General features: G+C 38.6%; 1 pseudogene; it reads right to left on the bottom strand.

Annotated features, from left to right (window-relative positions):
- Window positions 1–1986: 1986 nt before the first annotated feature.
- Window positions 1987–23005, bottom strand: part of LOC112404060 (cytochrome b5 reductase 4-like) — a 59457-nt pseudogene continuing 38438 nt past the window's right edge.

Here is a 23005-nt window from a genome sequence, read left to right as displayed (position 1 = left end):
ACATGCAGATGTAGCCTTGTTATCCCTGCGCAGAACAACAATCACTCCCACCTTTTCCCGGTCACCTTTCCCCACGCTCCCCACGCCTAAGACGGCCCTGCTTCTTTGTTCATTATCCCATAATTCCCCTGAGCCCCTTGAGGATCTGAGACTTGTTTTCCTGGCTTCTCACCTGGCTGCCTTTTTAAATAAACCCTCTCTTTGCTGCAATCCTTGGCGTCTTAGAGTTTCGGCTTGCTGAGCATCAGCCAAACATTACCCTGGTTTGGTTACAAGACGGTCACGGCAAAAGCTTAGTTTGGGATCTGTTGAATTTGAGGGGCTTGTGGAACACCCAGGTGGTAACTGGATATTGAAAACTGAAGCTCAGCTGATTCTCAAAGATGCCAATTTGGGAATTATTAACATATACGTTCAGAAGATGCTCATGGGTTTTCTTTTGCTTTAAAATACAGTAAGAAGACTGAGGAAGAGAAACAAACAGGGAGTAACCTGTAGGTAATTAGAAAAGGGTTTGGAGGAGAGAGGAAAAAGGAGGGTAGAAAAGATGAGAGAGCTGGCTAAGGTAGAATTAACAGATATATTACTAATAAACTACAAAAAAAGGTGTGCCTGAAAAGTTCATGATCTTAGGGGAGAAAAAAAGAGGTGGTAGGAAGGCAGAGGTAGAAAATGTTCCTGTTAGCCACAGGGAGCATTGCCACCTCCGGCCTGAGTGAATGACGATGCATGGAGGAGGGAGACGCAGGGAAAGAAGAAAGTGTTGATCCAGCCACTTGCACCTGGGGAGCTTCCTGGGCTGGGGGTTTGTAATTTGAGGAATGTTAATATTGTGTTCCTCCTGACTACACCATTCATTCAGTGAAGACTTAGCTATTTACCAAATGTTTACAGGGGAGCTGGAGACTGACTCCCCACACCCCGATTTCTGTTCTTCCCACTAGCTATCTGTTTTACATTTGGTAGTATATACAATAGCTTTTCTTGATACCCTTTGCAGAATCCCAATCTGTGAAAGCTTTTGAAGGCTGCACACAGCAGCAGGGAGAGAGAATAAGATGTCCACACAGCAGAGCTTAGGAGGGCTCCCTGCTGAACCGCCAGCTGTGGGGCAAGCAGCCAGCCAGGGAAGGTACCATTTAGGATTGGAGTGTCCCTCATTTGCCCAGCTGGTCTAGATGGGCTCAAAAAGAATTTAAATTTAACCTATTCCAAAGCACCAAATGATTATTTTAGACCATGAGACCAGACGCTATACTTTCATTATCTTTCCTGATGCCTCTAGTTTTGGCTAAGAATCAAAAGAGTTGTCAAGGTTGTCTTAAACTTTCTAAACACATATAATCCAAAGCTGCGTGTGTGAAGTGTCTCCAGAATCTTTTATTGCTGCTTTTAAAATTCCCCGTAGACACTAACTCATACTGTTACACTCAAACACATTTCTACCACAAAGATTAAAAAGTACTTAAGAATATTTTTTTATTCTACTCTGTATCAAGGCCATAGGCACACAAAATGTTTGGATCACTTAATAAGTTATAACATTCCATGTTTTCATAGTAAGAACAAGGACATAAATGATCATTTCCTGAGTTTACAGTGCAATGTAAAATTTAATCTGTATTGCTAATCAGACATCTTACAGCATAGAAATGTGATCAAAATGATCATTTGCTTTATCATGTCATAAAACACAAGAGCTTATTGTAGATCAGTGATACAGTTTAAATGGTAAGGAACTTTGTGATTCATAACAAAGAATCCTGTATATACTTGTTGCCATGATTGACCTTTCAGGACAAATATCAGTAGTAAAATAAGTTATGGTACAAAATAAAGTCAACAAGGTATCTATAGTGAAGAAACATTTGATTTCATTTAAGAAACTAAAACCTGGATTCTAGTTAACCTATATACAAAAATGTTCTTTTAAAAAACCCTAAGTAATCACAAATTTAGCTAAAACAGTTGAATGACGGCTCTTCTCTATGCTGTAAAACTATGGATCTCATCTTTGGAAAAGTTCAAATCATGCAGCAACTTGAAAAACAAATAAAAAGCACATGTTTCTTAGGGAAGATGTTTAAAAATAAAGAAGTAAGATCAAAGTTTACCATCGTAACCATAGTATTTCTTCATTTTCCCCATTTAGCATGTGTTTTCTAAAAAACTCCACAATTATCACTTCTAAAAAATTAACAATAATTCCTTAATATCATCTAATATCTAGTAAGTGTTCACATTTTCAATTGTCTCATAAATGCCATAATTTTTTAAAGTTTGTTTGAATCAAGAGCCAATTAAAGTCTACTCACTGTGATTGGTTTATATGTCTTTTGGGTATTTTTTGATCTATAACATCCCCTCCATCTCTCTCTCTCCCTCTCACTCTCTCTCTCTCTGTCCTGCAATTTATTTGTTGACAAAATCAGATACTTAAGTGTTGAGTCTCCCACAGTTCTCATTTTGCTGCATCCCTGTGGTTTACTTTAATAATATGTTCCTTCTTCCTTTGATCTCCCCAAATTTAATAATTGGATCGAGAGGCTTAATCAGTTACAGGTTCAATTCTTTTTGACAAGACTACTTCATAGTGCTCTTTCATCACAAGGCACATAATACCGGGTTGCCTCTCTTTTTGGTTGCTAACCACCACTGGTGATCTATGTACAGATCTACTAGTTTCATTAGGGACCGAAGTTGGTGATATTCTACTCCTATCATTCTTTATTCGTTTATCAGCCGAGGAATTCTATAAAGAATAACTTCTGCTCATCTATTATGTGGTTGTCCAGTAGTATAACTCATACAGAAAAGGCAGAATAAATGCTAGTTTTCTTCCTCTTCATTCACCAGTTTTTGAAGTAAGGACTTGATCCCCTAGCATTCTATCATGATTTTCCCCCGCTGAACAGGAGAAGCAGAAATACTGCTTAAGTATAATTCAACTTGGAAAATACTGTAAATGGAGACAAATCTTAAAAGTAGCTCTGTTTAAAATACTGCTGAAGGGAACTTCCCTGGAGGTCCAGTGGTTAGGACTCCACTTTTCCACTGCAGGGAGCATGGGTTCGACCCCTGGTTGGGGAACTAAGATCCTGCAAGCCATGTGGCATGGCCAAAAAAAAAGGAGGTGAAAAAAAATATAAAATGCTGCTGAATATAATAAACATTTACTTCGTATTCACTCTTTGTAGTCACTATGCTAGGCATTTCACATACATCAATATTATCATTTATTCCCTCGGATAGGTGAGTGCACTAAAGCTTAGAAGGTTTTGGCCCTAGGACACTTAGCTGATGATTGTAGCATGACCTTAAGTGGTGGAGCTGGGATTCCAACCCAAAGTGACAGCTTCCAGAGCTGACACACACATTCAGACAAAGGGCACAGGAGTTACGAGGGCCAACGTGGTGCGGCAGGCAAGCCTCTCACTATCTGAACCCAACTTACCTTTCCGGACATACCACCTGTCTTTTTCATAATTAAAATTAAAAATAAGATAGCAAGAGAGAAAATTACTTAGCAAATGTTAGGTTCAGTCATATACCAAACAAGGAAATGCAGGGCATTTAAGGCAGTCATATTTTAAAATCATCTAGAAACCCAACAGTGGCTATATCTAACCAAATATTTTAAAGTGTCATTTTAGAGTTAAATAAGATCAAGGTGATTTTTAAATAAGATGGTCACTACCACTGGTTGTTCTTTGTGTGGAGTTCAACTCTTGGTCTTGGCTTATTTATGTTCTAGTCTCTGGTTTTTTTCTTGCTGTTTGGCTTTCTCTCACTGTGTTATTGATTAATGCTCACCCAGTTGCAGAGAATGATGGAAGATCAAAAGCTACAATGAGATGAACACTGCTTATTATGATATATTTTTTAAAAATTATGATATATTATGAAGCTTTGGTGGAAGAGGAGGTTGAATCTAGTGTCCCCAAAACTATCTGGCACCAATCTTGTGAAAGCGTCCACACTACCAGACACTACCAGAGACCATCAAGAGCTGGCTGTGTCTGGCTTTTGTGCTCACGTCTAACTCTGTGCATAATCCGGGCCTCCGACGCTTCACCTCCATGCAGATTAAACACTTTGTTATTATTTTCTTATGCTGTGACATACTACTGAAGTGCAGATTCATATGAATAGGAAGAAATGAGAGCCACGTCAACTGCTGTTTATAGGAGGTCATAATTTCACGGTGCTGGGATTCTCTCTCCTACCACGTTGCTACTCACTTCATTCCTTGTTCTGTAAATGGCATTGGTCCACAAATGCAGATGAGGCTTTGGACGTGTCTAAACTTCTTTCCAAAAATTCAGAAAGCAGAGCTGGTGAAATGTTTCCCCGTTTGTCATTCCATTCAGAAGTAGGTGCTGAGAGAACAAATTCAAGGTCAAATCTGGAGAAAAGAAACATTTTAAAAAAATCTACTACATTAAATATATTATGAACATGTTTCCAGTTCAATAACTCATCTTTTTCTCCCCTGGAGAACAAATGAATATATGAAGGTTGACACGCTTGCTAGAAAAGCACTAGAACAAAATGTAAACAAACATTTTGCAAAAACATACAGGTAAATCCACATTTACTAAAGATAAACTTTTGCTACAGATAAGAGAATAATTTGACATTTTCTATTGAACTCATTTGAAAGAGAGCTCCAAAGGATCTCAGAGAACTCCACATTTTTATTAATAATTCACTTGTATAAAGCACAGTAAAAAGCAACAACCAGTGACATGTGCATTTTCATCTGACTCAAACCCCTCCAATGAGTCCTTGACCCCGATAACCAACGGCCTATCTGACTTCTTACTGTTACTGTCTTCATGGCTTCAACCTTGACTTACAGTATCCCTGTGCCACACCCGATGTCACTGCTGTGAATGGCACCACAGTCCATTTGGTTGCACAAACCAGAAACCCAGGATTGATCTGCCTCACCCTCCACGTCCAAATTCTTCCCAATCCTAGCTCCTAACTCTGTGCTCTGCTTCTCTCAGCCTTCACTGCCACACCCTGCCTGTTCTCTTTCTCCTTCTGTAATGTTTCTACCATACCCCACTGTTCAGTTTCTTAGCTCAAGCATCATTTCCAGGAAGCCCCACCAGTCTGGAGTCCTTTCATAATTACATGTGTTGTAGAAATGTTTCCCTTTTCCTCTTCTTTATAGCCTTTCTATCAGGCTGTAAATATGTGGCCACCAAGGTGATTATTCTAGTAATGTCTACCTTCCCCATTAGACCAGAAACTCCGTGAGAGCAGGGACCATGTTTGCTTGGGTTATCACTGAACCCCTAGTGGCCATCACACAGGAGGCACTCAAACACTATGGAGTGAAACATTTCAAAGAAAAGAAAGGGTACAGAATTACGATCAGAAAGAAGCACATCAAACCAAGCCTCACAAGGGAACAACAGACCATTTCTTCCCACAGCTCTGCAATCTGTTAAGTGAACTGCTGATGAACAGCCATAGCAAATTCAAAATTCTAAGCTCTACCTGCTCCCCTGCTCCCTTTGCTACATTTCTGCAAACACAATTAGTTCTTATCATTTTCAGTAGTATCAGATCGAATGTGTTTCTACATTTTCCACTTGAGTAATATGTTAATCTCAATCTTAAGAAAACGCTGAAGCGAATAATTTCTCTCGTGAGGTGGCCCTGGGAGCCAAACATCAGAACAGAAGCAAGACATGGCTGGAGCTGTGGTCCTCGCCTGGCTGGGCTGCAGCTGGGTGAACGCTCCCAAGAGCGGACGGCCCAGCACAAGCTTACAGACCAGCTCAGGGCGCCAGCCGGGGCTACAGAACCCGTCCCAGCTCTCACCAGACCCAGCCTCTAGGGCTTATAGGTCCATCTGTGGAACAAGGTGGGAAAACTATATGCTCTCTTACAATCCTAATATTCTGATTTTGTATTTAAAAACCCAACAGAGATGTGTTTTATTTCTTGCCTTCAAGGTTCCCATTTCACTTTAGCAGCAATAGGAATCCACCCTATACAAAACAGTACCCCAAATACTATCTTTCACTAGCATTTTCTCCTTCCCAGCACTTATAATTAAGATAGCGTTACGTAATTCTGGAATGTGATGTTTGTTTGCTGCTCCACGAGGCCAGAGTCCTGGCCTGTCTTGTTCATACTGTATCCAGGCCTGGCTTGAGGCAAGTGTGCAAAAAATACTTGATGAATGAATAAAGGAATTTATTTAGCAAGAAGCCATATTGGTTAAAAATAAACACTATACTCAGAAGAACAAAGCCATATGCTGGCATCTATGAAATTACATATAAAAATGTATGTGAATTTGTAAGGGCATTTTTCTGGGAAGAAGGTCTATAATGTTTCATCAGATTATCAAAGGGGATGCAAAAGCAGCTGTGGAACCACTATCTTAAGACATTTCTAATTATACATAGACAACGCAATAAAATATAGCAACTGCCTTGTTAAATTACAAATAAAAGGTAGTCTCCTCTGCCTCTATTTCCAATCAGTCTGTCACTGGAATAAAACTGCTAAGATATATAAATCAATACTGGCGTCCTTTGTCATCTGAATAAAAATCTTAATTTTCCTTTAGTGAGATGCTTTAAAAAGAAAAAAAAGCATAATCAGTGGCATGCTTTCTGCAGGCATCTACTAAAGGGTGAAAAATAACTGTGATCCTTACATAAATGGTATAAATTCCTCATGTATTTTGTATTTATTCACATATTGATCCCCTGGGTATACCTTTGGGTCTCTCGATGGAAAACGTGACCAGGTGGCATGAATGCAATTTTCAGGGGGTTGTAAGGAGGCTGACAACCTGTCTCTCTTCTCCTTCACAGCCCTGGAAAAGAGCTTTCACTGGAGCGGGAGCAATCCCAAGGTAAGACTCAAGAATACATGAATGAAGGACTTCTTATACCATATCAGGATACAGATGGTTACTGTGGATGGTTGCTTCTGAATTTTCCTGAAGGGCAACTTACTGTCTGAAGCATTTATAGCCTTCAGGCATGAGGGGACGCACTGGCAAATGTCCTGAAACTCCTTTCTGCCCTATGATTTCAGAAGTGCCAGAAAGGACTGGGACTTTTGAAAAGGTTACTTGAAAGTAAGTTTCGAGAATCCATAAAGTGCAAACCAACATGAGAGAGAGAGACAGAGAGAGAGAGAGAGACAGAGAGAGAGACAGAGAGGCCTGCTTCTGATGAATGTCGAAGTCTAAATGTCAATGGAAGTAAACAAGCTTGTCCAAAAAACATTACTTTAAAGTAGGCTGATAAATGACCTGAGATGAAAAAAAATCTTGAAATATAAACGTGTGCATTCAGTCTAAACCATACGCAGAACCTGAAGTCATTCAACAACGTATTCCCTCCTCCTCCAGGCAATCAGCTTCCCAGACCCACTCCTTCCTATTTCTTACACATACATAGCCCTGCCTTCCCAATTTTACTGCCACAACTCCAGGTCCGGCCCTTCTATCTCTTGTCTAAGATGCTGCTCTAATAAGCTTACCCTCACCTATCTGGCATATCCTTGTTATACTAGTTCTCCTAAAAACCCAGATCCAATCTCACAACTTCTTTGCTAAAGCTTCAGTGGCTTGTCACTGCCCACAAAGTAGTATTTCAGAGTACTTGGGGACCCAGCTTTTCCTGGTTTCTCTAGCTAAAGAAAAATACTAGAATCTGCAGAAAAACTTGCTATTTGCTCATGGGAAAAACAGCTCACAAAATAAACAGCTAGGGGTTAAAAATATTTCTCAAAACGAATCTGATTAAACACTTGTGCTCATCCAAATGTTAGTGGTTGCCCATGAAAACAAGAGACTAACCTGGCAAATAAGTTTGGGACTACTGGGTTAAGAGAAGTTAAATAGATTTGTTTAGAATTTCTCAAAGCCTTGAATATGCTAAGTTTATATTAAACTTCAAGAAGATAACAAAGTATTCATTATTTCTCAAACTTATTTAATCATAGAGCCCTTTAGGGGGAACACATGAGTATTTCAAGGAATACACTCCAAGAAACACACCCCTGGCTCTTCCCTGATGGAGCAGTGGTTAAGAATCTGCCTGCCAATGCAGGGACATGGGTTCAATCCCTGGTCCGGGAAGATCCCACATGCCACGGAGCAACTAAGCCCATGCACCACAACTACTGAGCCTGCGCTGTAGAGCCCGCGAACCACAAGTGCTGAAGCCCACGTGCCCTAGGGCCTGTGTGCCGCAACTACTGAGCTTGAGTGCTGCAACTACCGAAGCCCAAGTACCTACAGCCCATGCTCCTCAACAAGAGAAGCCACTGCAATGAGAAGCCCAAGTACCACAATGAAGAGCTGCCTCCGCTCGCCACAACTAGAGAAAGGTCACACGCAGCAACGAAGACCCAATGCAGCCAAAACATAAATATATTAAAAAAAAAACCCAAAAAACATTGGGAACTGTATTCAATACCTTGTAATAACCTATAATGGAAAATTATCTAAAAAATATATATCTGAATCAATTTGCTGTTCATCTGAAACTAACACAATATTGTAAATCAACTATACTTCAATAAAAAAACCCCAAAAAACACCACCCCTGGAGGACCATCTGGGAGGAACAGAGAGTGGTATAGGGCCCAGATTAGGGGCCCACATATCTGAATTGTCTCACAGGCTGGGGAAAAAGAAAGGCGTTCAAGCACCTTGTTTAACTTACTTGTGCTTCTGGAATCACTGGATTTTGCTGTCTTAAATGGGACTTAACACATTGCTGGTCCCCAAACTGACACCAGAATATAGAAAAACATTTACCTTCGAGAGGCTATTGTCAAAATGGATCAATAGGCCTTGGTACACTTTGACTTAGTGATTCTTTTGGCGAATCTTTATCCTGCATAGTTAGAGAGGTACAGAAAAATTTGTACTCACTATGTCAAACAGTAGAGGGTTGGTTAAACAAATTATGGTATGAACTCAATGGCCAAATACAATGCAGCTATTAAAAATCATGGTGTAGTGTGAGTTTTCCCAACTAGCGCTACTGGCAGTTTGGGCAGGATAATTCTTTGCTGTCCTGTGCTGTCTTGTGCACTGGAGGCTCTTAACAGCATTCTTGTAGGCTCTTAACAGTCTCTACCCACTAGGTGCCAGGGAACCCCTTCCATCAGTTGTTACGATCAAAAACGTTTTGAGACATAAATGTCCCCTAGGGTGTCAGGGTGTCGGGAGGGGAGAAACAGAATCACTCCAGGTCGAGAGCCACAGGTTGAAAGTATTCTATACATAGAATACACACAATCCACTAAAAATGTAGTTATAAAAAGTATAGTCTGTATGGCTACATTATTTAAAAATACAAAAAAATAATGTGTGCATTTAAGTGTATAAGTGCGTGCATGTGTGTATGTATGTGTGTATCTGTGAGAGAGAGAGGGAGAGGAAGAGAGAGAAGGAGAATGGAAAGATACAAACCATAATGTTGTTCCTTGGATGGTAAGATTATGGGTGATCTTTTCCCTTATATATTTTTCTATACAAATATGTATTAATTTTATAAACGGGGGAAAATCAGCAAATCATCAAATTCTACTATTTATAGAAAACAATATGCTACTAACTTTACTAAAATAAGGTTATTATCTTCAAACATGACTGCTTTGAAAGGGAAGGAAAATACTTATTCTATTTATATATTACAAAATGCCATCCAGAAGTTAATCTCACTGTCAAACTGTCCTGCACCTCAAAAAGAATTCTGCAAAAGCAGAGAACTCAGAGCAGGCGCATTCTACTGGGGGAGGGGGGAGTACCAGCGTGTAAGACTAAGTCAACCAGGCCTCATAACACTGCTCAGTAGTCCAGACGGAGATAAGTGAAATTTAATTTGGATTTCCGTTTACATAGTAATTAGCTACACCTGCTGCTGTACATATTTACCTTCTACTGGAGTTAACAGTCAAGTGTAATAAAATATCTGGATAAAATTGAGGCAAGCCAACTTTTTTTTTTCCGTTGAAATTTTAAGCTTAATGACATGAAAAGTGAATTGAAACAGAAACATCCTAAAAGAGTACAAATGCTCTACCTATTTTCAGCAATTCTGTTAAGTTTAGCAACATGGGAAAATGAAGAAATCCATTCCCTGGATTGCATGAGAAGATAAGCCAACACAATATCCTGTTCCCTGTTATACCCCCATACAGGCACCTGGGAGACGCTCACAGGAAATTGATGAGTAAATGAATGTTACAAATATGCTAATTCTGGGCCAGGCACCCACGTCTGCTATCTCATGGCCCCCACTCCCAAACAACCCTATGATGGAGATATTGATGTCCCTGTTCTACAGATGGAAAAACTGAAACTCCCTCAGATCAAGTGACTTGCCCGAGGTCACAGGTTAATAAGTTTCCATCATACAACAATGTTTCAAAGAATTTCCTTTGGCAACTGTATTATTTGGATAAACTCTGAGGACAAGCACAGCATGCTTGCTGAAAATGAAAATATTATATAATACATCAGTCTCAGTATACATTTTTCCTATCTCTCCTTGTTCCCCAAAGGATTGAATGGAAAGCTGTGTCCTAATCCTACAGAGAGTAAGGTATTTCATTTGTTTTAACTATAGAGCTTATTTTTTTAATAGTCACAATCCAATAATAATTTAACCAAGGAGATATGTTCAAGTTTCACATTCTGCCATCAGAAACTTTATTACTAAAACGAGCAGTGACATAGGAGAGTCAAGATGTAGGAAAGGGTGGTTTAACAGATTAAAAAAATTAAGCCTTAAATGTTAACTAAATGACAGATGTGACAAATTAAAACTACCTTATATTAAATTTGAACTTTCACTTTCCTTCTATGTATGGGACTCAACAATTATGCTCTGAACGAATAGTACTACCGAGAGCCAACAGTAAACCTTTAAGGCTAGGTTTCTCCTCTATCTGCATAAAACCTGAGAATATGGAAGGTTCCTGACAAATGTTCCAAAGCCATGTACATACACAAGGCCTCTGTGTTTCCCACTGAGGGTCTGACCCCAAGGCCTTTGCGTTTTCCAGGGAGGGTCTGACCCTGAGTCTCCAGGGGGGCACAGATTATCCGACGCTGGAAGTCAGTGCCAGTAGAGGGCCCCCAGCAAGGAGAGTGTACCTCCAGAAAGTGGAAGGAAAGGGAGGGAGCAGAGAGCACACAGTAGCAGGAGCAGGCAGGTGAGAGCAGGGAGAGCGCAAGCGAGCAGAAGAGAGAGGATAAAGGCAGGCCAGAGGCAAAACGCTCACTCCTCCCAGCACACTGGAGCGTCTCACTCACTTAGAGCCAGTCATCCAGAAGTGAAAAAGAAGGGGCCTTTCCTCATCCTCAGTCCTGCAGCCTATGCAATTCCAGCAACCCAAATTATGTGGACCAAGCAAGACAAAACAAAACACACAGGGGACGTTGTTAAAGGGCACTTCGTGTTCAGAAGCTGTCAACACGTGCCTTTTTACCAATTCTTTCTTTTTAAAAAAATTTTTTTTAACTTTTTATATTATATTGGAGTATAGTTGATTAACAACGTTGTGTTAGTTTCAGGTGTAAAACAAAGTGATTCAGTTATACATATACACGTTACTTCTTATGTCAAGTTTAACATCAATGGATAGACTAAGAGTACAATGTCTGTTTGCTGAAATAATAGTAAATGAATTTTTCTTGTACAAGCAAACTATCTTGAAGAATACCATGTCCCAAAACTGTCAGAAATACGTTTTTTTAAAAAACCTAGCTAAAAAAGCGTAGCTATGTCTGCTTAAAGTCTTTTAAATGCTTGTTTAGGAAACAGGAGCTCAAACAGTCAAAAGAACACATGTATACAGAGGTCCTTCATAACAGCAATCCAAATATCTAAGGCAGGGCTTCACAATTTTTAAGCATTTACACTATCTTCTCTAGTCCTCACAACAGGCTTATGAAGTAAATAGGAAAGATGTCATTATTCTATTTTGAAAATAAAGGGACAGGCCCACAGAGCTACGTAATTTTTGAATACAGTTTCAAGCTAGTAAAGGGTAGACTGAAAACCAGAATTTAGGTCTTTAGGCTTTTTGATAAACGCTGCTTCCGATTTTCCACTTTGAAAATTAGTGAAAAAGACACTTGAAAAACCCAGGTATTTGTATTTCTTTAAATTATGCTCTAAATTGCCATGCAACTACTTAAGTATAGTACATATTCTTAGGTTTATGTTTTAAGTATGTAAGAAAACACTTCGATAATTAAATTCAGGTCGTCCTTCATTTGTGCAAATTATTTACTAAAAGAGAAAGAAGGAGAGGTTGGGAGACAACAGAGAGGAAAAGACTAGAAGGAACCACAGCATCACCTTAGTGAGGATGTTCAGAAAATAATCAGAAGAACCTGGAGCCCCTGGGACAGCTGGATTTCTGAGGTCTTTAACTTTTAAAATATCTAGAACTTTATCTTCACCATACTGTCATAAACATAAATACTTACGTCAGATATTTTGTATGACTTATGAAGTTCTGCAATTCTTAGAAATAGTTTTTAATGATTACAAAAATGCTTCAGAAATGTGACAGCTTGTCCAATTCATTCTTCTTCTGAAAATTTTGTTTTGAATTTCCAACTGCTTTCATACCTCTTTAGGGGAGATGGGGTGTATGCATGGTTAAATTATCTCACTTCCTTGGACTGTGCTAGGGCTCTTTTTTCAATGAAACAAATTGCCACCTTGCTGTCCTTGCTGCCTCATTTTACCACTGAATTCAGCCTGACTCAGACTTTTTTCTATTACCTATACCAGCATTTCCCAAAGTGTGTATTGAGGACCACTAATGATATTTAATACGTGTTAATGTAAATGAACAAAAATGAAGAGAATCTTGCTAAACAATGCAGAATGAATCCCCTTCTTGGAAAGTCACAATGGACATTGACATAGTAAAGGCTCTAAGAAATCCTGTAGTAAAAAAACATGTTTATTTTTGCTTAACCTATCTCACCAGATTTATTTGATCTGTTCCCACTATAACAAGAAAATCTTGAATTACCAAATTGGCTACACTGGATCATTTTTAATGAAACCTAACTCAGTATAAATAATATAACATAAACATAAAGCCCAGTATTTATTATATTGATACATATTTGATGTCACATTGACCTTATCAAACTATTTCTTTGGGGGAGGTATACTAATATTACTTAACATTACTTACATTTAGTTTTTTTTTTTTTTTAAAGAATTAGTGATTATTTTTGTTCAAAGGAGTTTCCTGGTCAGTTAAAAACTCCAACCAAACGAGGCAGGGTATCAACTGACTAAACCTGTATGAATATTTAAAAACAGAGCTAATACCACTTTTATACCTTTTATCCTTAAATGCTAATTTCTCCAATTGGCTTCTCCAAATTATGTCATCCTCTGTTTTATTGAAGAACATCAGCTTCACTTTCCTTAAAAGAAAAAACAACTCAAAAAGTACTATTTCAATTATAGAATTTAAAATATGCATGGATGGAAAGTCTAAAATTGAACTAGCATGAATGCTTTTTAGTGCCAATTAGGTAACCAAAAATATCAAAAATAAAGGAATCAAGTAAACAAAACAGCTTGGAGTGGAGGAAGCAGAGTGAGAAATGACGACTGAGGGATAATATGTCTGTTGAGGTCCACTCAGTATTTAATCGATTTAGAATACCTTCTACTAATCTAGCAGTCTTACAAGGGGTAGTAATTAAAGACAAAATGACATACCTGAGACTGGGTATATGAGTCAAAGCATAACTCAGTACTTTAACCATTGGTGTGAAGCCTGTTCCTGCTGCCAATAAAAAGAGATCTTCCAATTCTCGGAACTGGGATATTTTAAAATTGCCCTCGGGATTGTTTACAGAAACATAATCTCCTAAACAATGAAATATATGTAAAATCAGGAAAAAAAAAACTGAGACCATTAACCTAGCTGAATTAAGAACACGAGGAGAAACAGTTGGCTAATTATCAGACTACATCTCAGTTTTTAAGGAATGTAAGGGGTTTTGAGAATACTCGTTAGGCTCCCAAGTATGTCATTATACTCAAATTATCATTATAAGTAAATTAATAATGAGATTTCATTATACTCATTTCCCAATATTATTTTCCCAAATCAACTGGAGTCTCTAACATACAAACCACTGCCAAATATTTAACTACAAATTATCAATAAAGGCTTGATTGCTAAACTAAAAGTAGGCACTTCAAAAGCAGAGTCCGAGTATACCTGTCTTGCACAGTATAAAATGGAAAATACATATTCACTACTTACATACTGATTTTTTTTTTTTTTTTTTTTACGGTACACGGGCCTGTCACTGTTGTGACCTCTCCCGCTGCGGAGCCCAGGCTCCGGACGCGCAGGCTCAACAGCCAGGGCTCACGAGCCCAGCCGCTCCGCTGCATGTGGGATCTTCACGGACTGGGGCACGAACCCATGTCCTCTGCACTGGCAGGCGAACTCCCAACCACTGCGCCACCAGGGAAGCCCTACATACTGATTCTTAACCACAGTAATAAGCGTAGTAGGAGAGAAAATTGAAATAGAAATGTATTCTAATATCTTATGTTGTTAGTAAATGTGTTAACTTTGCCTCCATCAAATCTCTGAAAATACCTATCAATTAAAACAAGAGCTGTTCTGCATTTAATTCCCATAAAGACAAAGCACGATCAGAAACCGTACTTGGGGCATGCTACTTCCAAATTTTCAATCAAAACAGTTGAATAAACCCATTTCTGCTATGCAATTGATATAATCGCTATGTACCACTCATATAAGAGAACTGTCTTTAGGACATTTCAGAAATTTTCAATGTAACTTTAAAAATACAAAATAAAGCTGACCATATTTTAAAAACAATTTCAGATGCTCTGGTTTATTTTTAAATGTTTGGATGCTCATAATTTTTCCCTTTTTTGTCCATGGCAGGATAGTAAGAATGTTGTAGTAATTGATGAGTTAAACATTAGAAAGTAACAGAAGCTCCTTGTTTTACTTTGAAAGGGACCATAAGATCAGAACATCCTCAGGAAGAAGTCAGCTGGTTGTTTACTAAAGCAGCCTCACAGAATGATATTAACTTGATAACTTTTGTCCACCGTCCAGTCCTTCCAATGTCATAAAATTGATTAGACTCAGGCAAAGACTTGATTGCTAATGAAGTTCACAAGAGATTAAAGCACACATGCCAGAGTGGCAATGGATTTTCAGCCTGACTACCTGCATCTAGTGACCTGAGCATTACATGCTCCATCCAGGGCATCTCATTCCCAGGATTGGAAGACCAAATATTTGGAACATTTGGAAGGGCAAAATAATCTTTTAAAAGTTACTTGATGAACATGGAATTGAAACAAAGAAGTGGATAATTTTATAGGGTAGCTCACATAGGCCATAATGAGGCTTCATGAGTTATCACTGCTCTAATGAAGGCATCTCATTCCCAGTATTGGAAGACCAAACATTTGGAACATTTGGAAGGGCAAAATCATCGTTTAAAAGTTGCTTGATGAACATGGAATTGAAACAAAGAAGTGGATAATTTTATAGGGTAGCTCACATAGGCCATATTGAGACTTCATGAGTTACCACTGCCATGCCAGTGTACAACCCTCTAGGTGGCACCAGTATCTGTGTCATGACTAGTTCCCCTAGATGAAGTTGAAAAAACACTGATCTTGCTATTTTGGCTTTCCTTTACCATGCTCTATGCTGACTCTCCACCCTGCTCTCTGCTACACCATCTCTATGGACAGGTTATAATACCATCAGTTAAGTTTCTAGCTGCTATATTACAATCATGTTGTCAGTCCTTCACAAGGTGATATCACCTTCACTAGATCTGTAGGTATTCCAAAATTCTTTAGGTTCACATTTATGTTCAATATTTTGATTTATGTAACCAAAGGTGACTCATCACATCTATAATATGTGGACTGCTGAGCTTAACTTTCAGAGAGCAGCAAATTTTCTCTATTTCCAAATTTTCGTGATCTACTTCACTCGATATTACTGCTAATACTGTCTTAAAAGGGGAAGAGCTCTTTTATTGTTAGGCAAAAGGCAGTGAAAAGTTGAAGACACAGAAAAAGGAGTAGAAACAGGAAGGGGGGCAGTCTCTAAATATTAGTAGATTTCCTTATAGTTCCTTTATTAATTCTTTCAAAGTACTTTTATTGAGAGCCTGTTATGCACTAACTGACCTGCTGGGTATGGAAAATACAAAAATAAGACATAACTATCCTTAAACTCAAAGTCCTGTACAGAAGGAATATTATTTATTCTTGTCCTAGATCAATGAACAAAGTGTTAGTTATCGAGGGGTTCAGAAGAGGGGGGAGGCTTCATAAAGTAAGTGATATTTTTAAAAAATATTTTTAAAAAGGTACTTGACAGGTAGAGAGAGGCATTCTAAAAAGCTCAAGCACCTAAGAATGAGGATGACAAACTTCTGCACTAAATGATTAAGTCCTCTTCGTGACCTGCAAAGACTTGGATGCTTTTTCCAGCTTCACCTCTCACCATACAAAATACTTGTGCTACTCAGGTAATGGAGACCCATCCAAGGCGTCAAAGCTGCAGAGCAACATGACTAAATCTATCACCAAGGCAGTATGGAAAAAGAACTGGAAAATGCAGATTAATAGAAAGATACCAGTTAGAGGCAACTGAGAGAGACCAATTACAGATTAAGAGAGAAATGATGAAGGCTTGATCTAAGAAGGTGACAGAAGGGATAGAAAAGAAAGATTAAGAAGTCACTGAGTGGTAGACAATAAAACTTAGTGACTGACTGGATTGAGAGGGAGAAAATGGGAAGATGCAGGGATGACTCGAGTCTCCGGATTGGGTCAAGGATGAACAGTGATGATGCAAATAACAGATGAGGAATGTGGAAGCAAGGATAGGTTGGTTGGACTAAGAGAACACGACTTTGGTTGCAGACATGATGAGTTTAAGATATTTGACAGACTCCCACAGGGACATAACTAAAAGAAAGTGGAACATGTGATCCAATCCAGAACACAATCTAGGTTAAAAAAATATATACTAACCAATCTGAAGATGATCAAGCTCTAGTGTGAAGCCCCCAGCAGAGGAGATTTTGATCAAAAAGTAGATGTATGGGTTTCCCTGGTGGCACAGTGGTTGAGGGTCTGCATGCCGATGCAGGAGATGCGGGTTCGTGCCCTGGTCTGGGAGGATGCCACATGCCGCGGAGCGGCTGGGCCCGTGAGCCACGGCCGCTGAGCCTGCACGTCTGGAGCCTGTGCTCCACAACGGGAGAGGCCACAACAGTGAGAGGCCCGCATACTGAAGAAAAAAAAAAAAAAATAGATGTATTTATTGTTGGGAAGAACTGGTTCCTTGAACTCTGAGAATAAGGAATCAGATATGGGTGTATATGGCTTCACAATTTCAGTACCTGGAAAAAGTCACAACAAAGAAATTCAAATCTAAAAATCTAAATGAAGATGAAGCATACAAATTTTATGATGCTATCAGTATATATTTAAAACTGTACACTTAATGTGAACTTAATTCTATGTTCTATATGTATGTAGTACATGTATATATACCCTAAACCTATGTGTGCTGAGATAATTTTAACAAATCAGTAATCTACCCATAATATAAATAATCTGTTTTTATTAAGTGTGGCATAAGGTGATGGGGTTTTATGTTAATAAACTTAGACAACCATCTACACCATCAGCATGTAAGCTTTGTAATAGGCCACAACAAAAATGTCATTAAAAGTGTACACAGAGATGCGAGAAGGTACTTACATAATAATTTAAATTATACACCAATATTTAAAAGATTTTATTTTATTTTATTTTATTTTATTTATTTTTGGCCTCACCACACGGCATGCGGGATCTTAGTTCTCCGATCAGGGATCAAACCCGTGCCCCCTGAAGTGGAAGCACGCAGTCTTAACCACTGGACCACCAGGGAAGTCCCCATACACCAAATTTTTAACAATGGATTCTGATGGCCAGTGGGATCATTTGAGCTCCAGGAAGGGAAGAATTTCACTTTTTACTTTATATATTTTGAATTGCTTTAACAATTTAATATTTTATATATTACTTTGGTAACTGAAAAGAATGTTAATCCAACTACTTCTAAGAATATAATAATAAAAAACAGGGTAAAATTAATAAGAAGTCATATTTTAGCTAGCCAAATTCCAAAGAAAGAGGAGTCATCACATATTTGAAAGACCAAAATTTTATAAATGGTTCCATCACATATACAAAAATTAATCTATGTGTAAATTATAATACATTGACAATAACCACACTGGGGAAGATACCAGCTATTGAATGATAACTTGGCATTAGTGATGATGAAGAGAAAAACTGAACAGTGCCATCATAATAAACCATAGTCACCAAATCCTGGCTGGTAGTCTCTGAGGCTGATTGCTGGAAAGGCTAGGAGTGTTATCTTCTGCAGTTTCAAAAGACTAAGAAGATGTTAGACATTGGTAAGAAAGGTATTTAAAACAAGTAAATGAGGTAATTTCAGGATGAAAATGAGGGAAAAAGAATTTACACAGTAAGGAGTATGCTTACAGAGCTTCTTATACTAGCGGCACATGCCAGGAAATCATTTATAATCATCCACTCATTTTCAGTTTCATAAATTCAACTTCATAAATGACAGACCCGTAAGTGGCTAAATAAGAGACGTTAGTGTGTGTTTCTGGCAACTGTCTTCACAGAAGACCATCTGTGCGCTCCCTCACCTCTTTCCTTTAAGGCTTTGTTAGTAATAAATTACAATGCTGGTGGCACTACCTCTGTGACTAGTGGTAAGTTCTTTGTTCATACAATGATGCAGCACAGCTATAGTTCCCACATGTAGGATCACTGCATCCACAAACCTAGAATCTGGCTATCACTAAGTCTAGCTGCCCAGAAACATTTTATTTATAACCTAAATGGGCACTTCCTCGAGAGATTAGTACTGATTCCGAACTGCTTATAAAAGAAGAAAATGTTTCCGCAAAGCCTCTGCTTGCCTTACCTGTAATAGTTAGCTTGAATTAAACATGTAGCCCAGTTGGCACCTGAAGATGTGTGCTTGGTGGCAGCATCAAGCAGAAAAGCTTCCTATCATGAGTCACATCTTCCTTGGAAATTAACTGGCACTTTCTGTAGTACAAACCTAGAAAGTGATTCATTTTCTCTTAGTGAGGAATAAATTAAATAAGAAGTACTCTCAGACCTACCACGCAAAAACACAGGCTCAGCTTTTGCTCTTTAGTGAGCTTGAGTTTCACTAACAGGCCTATGACATTTTAAAAATTCATCAGTATTTTGAAAATCTTATAGTGTTAGTTTTTTCCATTTTGTTTCCTGTGATATCCATTTTCTAAAACCTGTAAGTACTTCTGTAATTTGAAAAATAAGCTCTATAAAATGAGTGTTATTTTCTCATGTCTGTTGTTATAGCATGTTAAAACCATTATAGTCTAAGAAATTAAAGTCTAGTTTATTTATTCTTAAATTTACTTTTTAAAGTAATTCCATCCTTTAAGCCTATAACAGCTATATAATTAAATTGTAGATGTGAAAGATATTTGATAATCAACAAAGCTCATTCTAAATTCTTTTCTTACAGAATGGAAAAGTCCTGAAACTCAAATATTTAAGGTTTAACAATACCAGCACTATTCAATAACTTAGAAATATTTCTTTGATAAAGGCAGGAAAAATATACATTCTTGTATCTCTGTATATGTGTATTATATATAAACAAACAAAATTCATATATATATGAATTATAGAACATTTCAATGGTCAAAATATGATTAAAACAAAAAATAAACTTAGGTTTAAGGGTGTAAGTTCTGATTATCTGGAAAATTAATTTAAGTGAAAAACTGAAGATGCCAAGTCTGTGGTACTAAAATACAAATAAACAAAAGGAATCAAGTATTTCTATAAATATGGGAAATATTTGAAATTAATACCTTAAGCTCAGGAAATATTATTTGTATACAGAGCAAAATAATACCACTTGGATTGGAAGATCTTGTTACAGAAGTTCTGAAAGCATGAATATTTTCACTTGTAAATTTTCTTTCGGATGTAAACAGCATGCCAGAGTAGACTTTGTTTCATAATTTCCTCTCTTTATAAAATAGCATTTACAGAGATGTCAGGAATTAATCCTAATAAAGCATCCTATTATCCTAATTATGCTTTGTTTTAACCTAAAAATATTTAAGTAGGTGCAGAAAGATTTACTCCAGACCTCAGGATGTGAAGGTCCTACATCGAATAATCAATGGTTAGTGGAAAACTAAAATTCACTTAGAATCCTAAGAAATCATTTTGGCCACAGTTTCATCCAATTCTCTTCTTCCTTGTCGCTTTTGCTCCCAAAGACCCTGGTCACTAAATCTTTCCATCTGTCACCATGGTAGCTCGGTATGCACATAAACTTTAGAGTGCATCGTTGCCAGGGCAAAGCTTAGACCAGATTACAGCTAAGGGTACCGCCCCAGAGTTATCCCGGAAGGCCTAATCCAGTACTGGACCGATGAAGGATCAGAGGACCTAGGCTCACCCCCAAGAAGAAATGAAGTTTCAAACGACCTCCTTATCCCTTCCTCTAGACCTTCCTGGGACCCAGAGTGGTAATACAATATGAGACCCCCATCTATATGTCTAAATACGTGAAAGTTATAAATCAGACAAATAACAACTGCTAAATAAAATATGTTCTATGCTGTACCTTGAAATATACTTTCATAATGTCCTAGAAGGCTAGGTTCGAATTCAGGATTCTTCAACTCCTCAGAGTTCCACGCAGGAAGATGGTGGAGGGGTGACAGCAGCACCCCCTTGACTGCCTATGGCCTGACCTCCCTCTCCTCAGCCCCACTGTCTGACCCTGAGTGGAGCCTTGTGCAGGTGTGGGCGCACCAGCCCTTATGTTAAGGCTCATCTACATGCTCTCTCCATAAACAGCCTTGGCCACTTCCTGGATAGAAGCGGATTTGGGGCCATTTGGGCAGGGAATTCTGGGGTTCCAGATACCTGGAGGGCAGTGGTGAAGGAAAGCGCCTGAACTCCAGGTGGATAATTCTTCACCTTGCACACTCCTCATCCTGTGGGAGCCGTGCAGCTGGAGGAGAGCCCTTGTGTTTTCCTCCAAGCACGGAGTCCAGGGCAGGTGCCCCTCCTGACAATTTCACCTCCAGCCTTTACCAGAAAGGATTTGCTTTAGGTCTGTGTCTTTATTTCCATCTTACCCCTAGGTTCTTCACGACATTTTTTTGTCTTAGATTCCATGCACCTCTTTGACTATACTTAAAACACAAGGAAACTCTGGGTTCCAGTGATTGACTGGCTTTCCTTGATAGAGAATTAACACAGTATTCCTGCTATTTAAGACCACTGAGATAATTTCAACATCTTACCGATAAAATAATAAAACTGCCATAATTTCACAAGGCCGTGCTAACAATAGGTTCTAAAAGCCTTAAGAAAAATGTAAGAATGTTTTCGTCTTTCAGTTGCACTAAGGAGAGAAGTATCACAGGCATGGACCTGAAAAATGGGGGAAAAGGAGTATAAAGCAGATGCACTGATGACTTCAGTTTATATATATATATACATATATACATACATACACACACACACACACAAAACACACATTCTTTTTCAGGTTCTTTTCCATTATAGGTTATTACAAGATATTGAATATATTTCCCTATGCTATGCAGTAGAGGTCCTTGTTGTTTACCTATTTTATGTACAGTAGTGTGTATCTGTTAATCCCACATTAACTTCTTTTAATAACATACATATAATATTGAGACATTCAGCATAACACTGAAATGCTGAGGATGATATGATAATTTGGGTATCCTTTTTTCTTCTTGTTGAAAAGAAACTATAGCTTTCCTTCTAAAGAGTAGACTTTCACAGGCTAAAATAAAGACAAAGCTCAGTGGGAGAGAGAGGTGAAAGAGAGCACTGGACTGGGAGTCCATACTGCCTTCAACCTGTCCTTCAGCTCCTTCCTGCTCCTAGTACACTTTCTGTTTTTCTGGCCATGCTACATGGCATACGGGACCTCAGTTCCCACACCAGGGATGGAACCTGTGCCCACTGCAGTGGAAGTGCAGAGTCCTAACCACTGGAATTCCCCCTAGTACACGTTTAAAGCACCTATCCACTCTCATTTTCCCTGCTGGAAGCAGGGGCTTACAGAAGTTAAACGGCTTGCCCAAGATCAGAGTTGCTTGAGAAGATGTGGATAGGGCAACAAGTTATGAGAGTTTCTCGCCCCAACTCATAGGCCTTGTTCAAAAAGTTTGAGAATCATCGTTCTAGAACAGTACATTGTTCTTTAGCTTCTTCCTCCTTATTTCGACCACATCAGTTCAAGCATAAATATTTATAGATTATCCCTCCACCCTTTACAACTCCCTACTAACTATTTAATGTCCAAATTAAGGAATCAGTTCAGCAAGTCACCATCCCTCCCAGGTACATCTCTTCTTTAACATTCCCAATTCCTACCGTTCTGATCAACCACAGGTTTTCTTAGCACTCTTTACTACTTTCAATTACGTAAATACAGGTGTCCCCCGCTTTTCGAAATTTCCCTTTACGCCACTTGTCTTTTATGAAAAATCAATGTTAGTACCTGTTTTTCCTAACTGAAAGAAATCCAAAGAGAATTTTCACTTTTATGAAAAAAGGTGAAAAGAGAAAATAGCATTCAGCATTTGTTTTGCAGTGAGCTGTTACGGAGGCAGCGTGCACCCCGAGCAGAGAGAGTAGCACCCCAAGCTCCTTCCCCGGGAACTACACTGAGTATCTCGGCATCAAGCCACCATAACTTTGAACTGTGCCCGTGAACATCTGCACTTTGTCTCAGTTTACCTTGTGCATCCGTGAGCTAGATGTGTCCTAGGGTAACTGCTTCT

This window comes from Neophocaena asiaeorientalis, unplaced genomic scaffold, assembly GCF_003031525.2.
Source record: "Neophocaena asiaeorientalis asiaeorientalis breed wild unplaced genomic scaffold, Neophocaena_asiaeorientalis_V1.1 scaffold1194, whole genome shotgun sequence".
NCBI lineage: Eukaryota > Metazoa > Chordata > Mammalia > Artiodactyla > Phocoenidae > Neophocaena > Neophocaena asiaeorientalis.
This window is presented reverse-complemented; position numbering and strand designations above follow the sequence as displayed.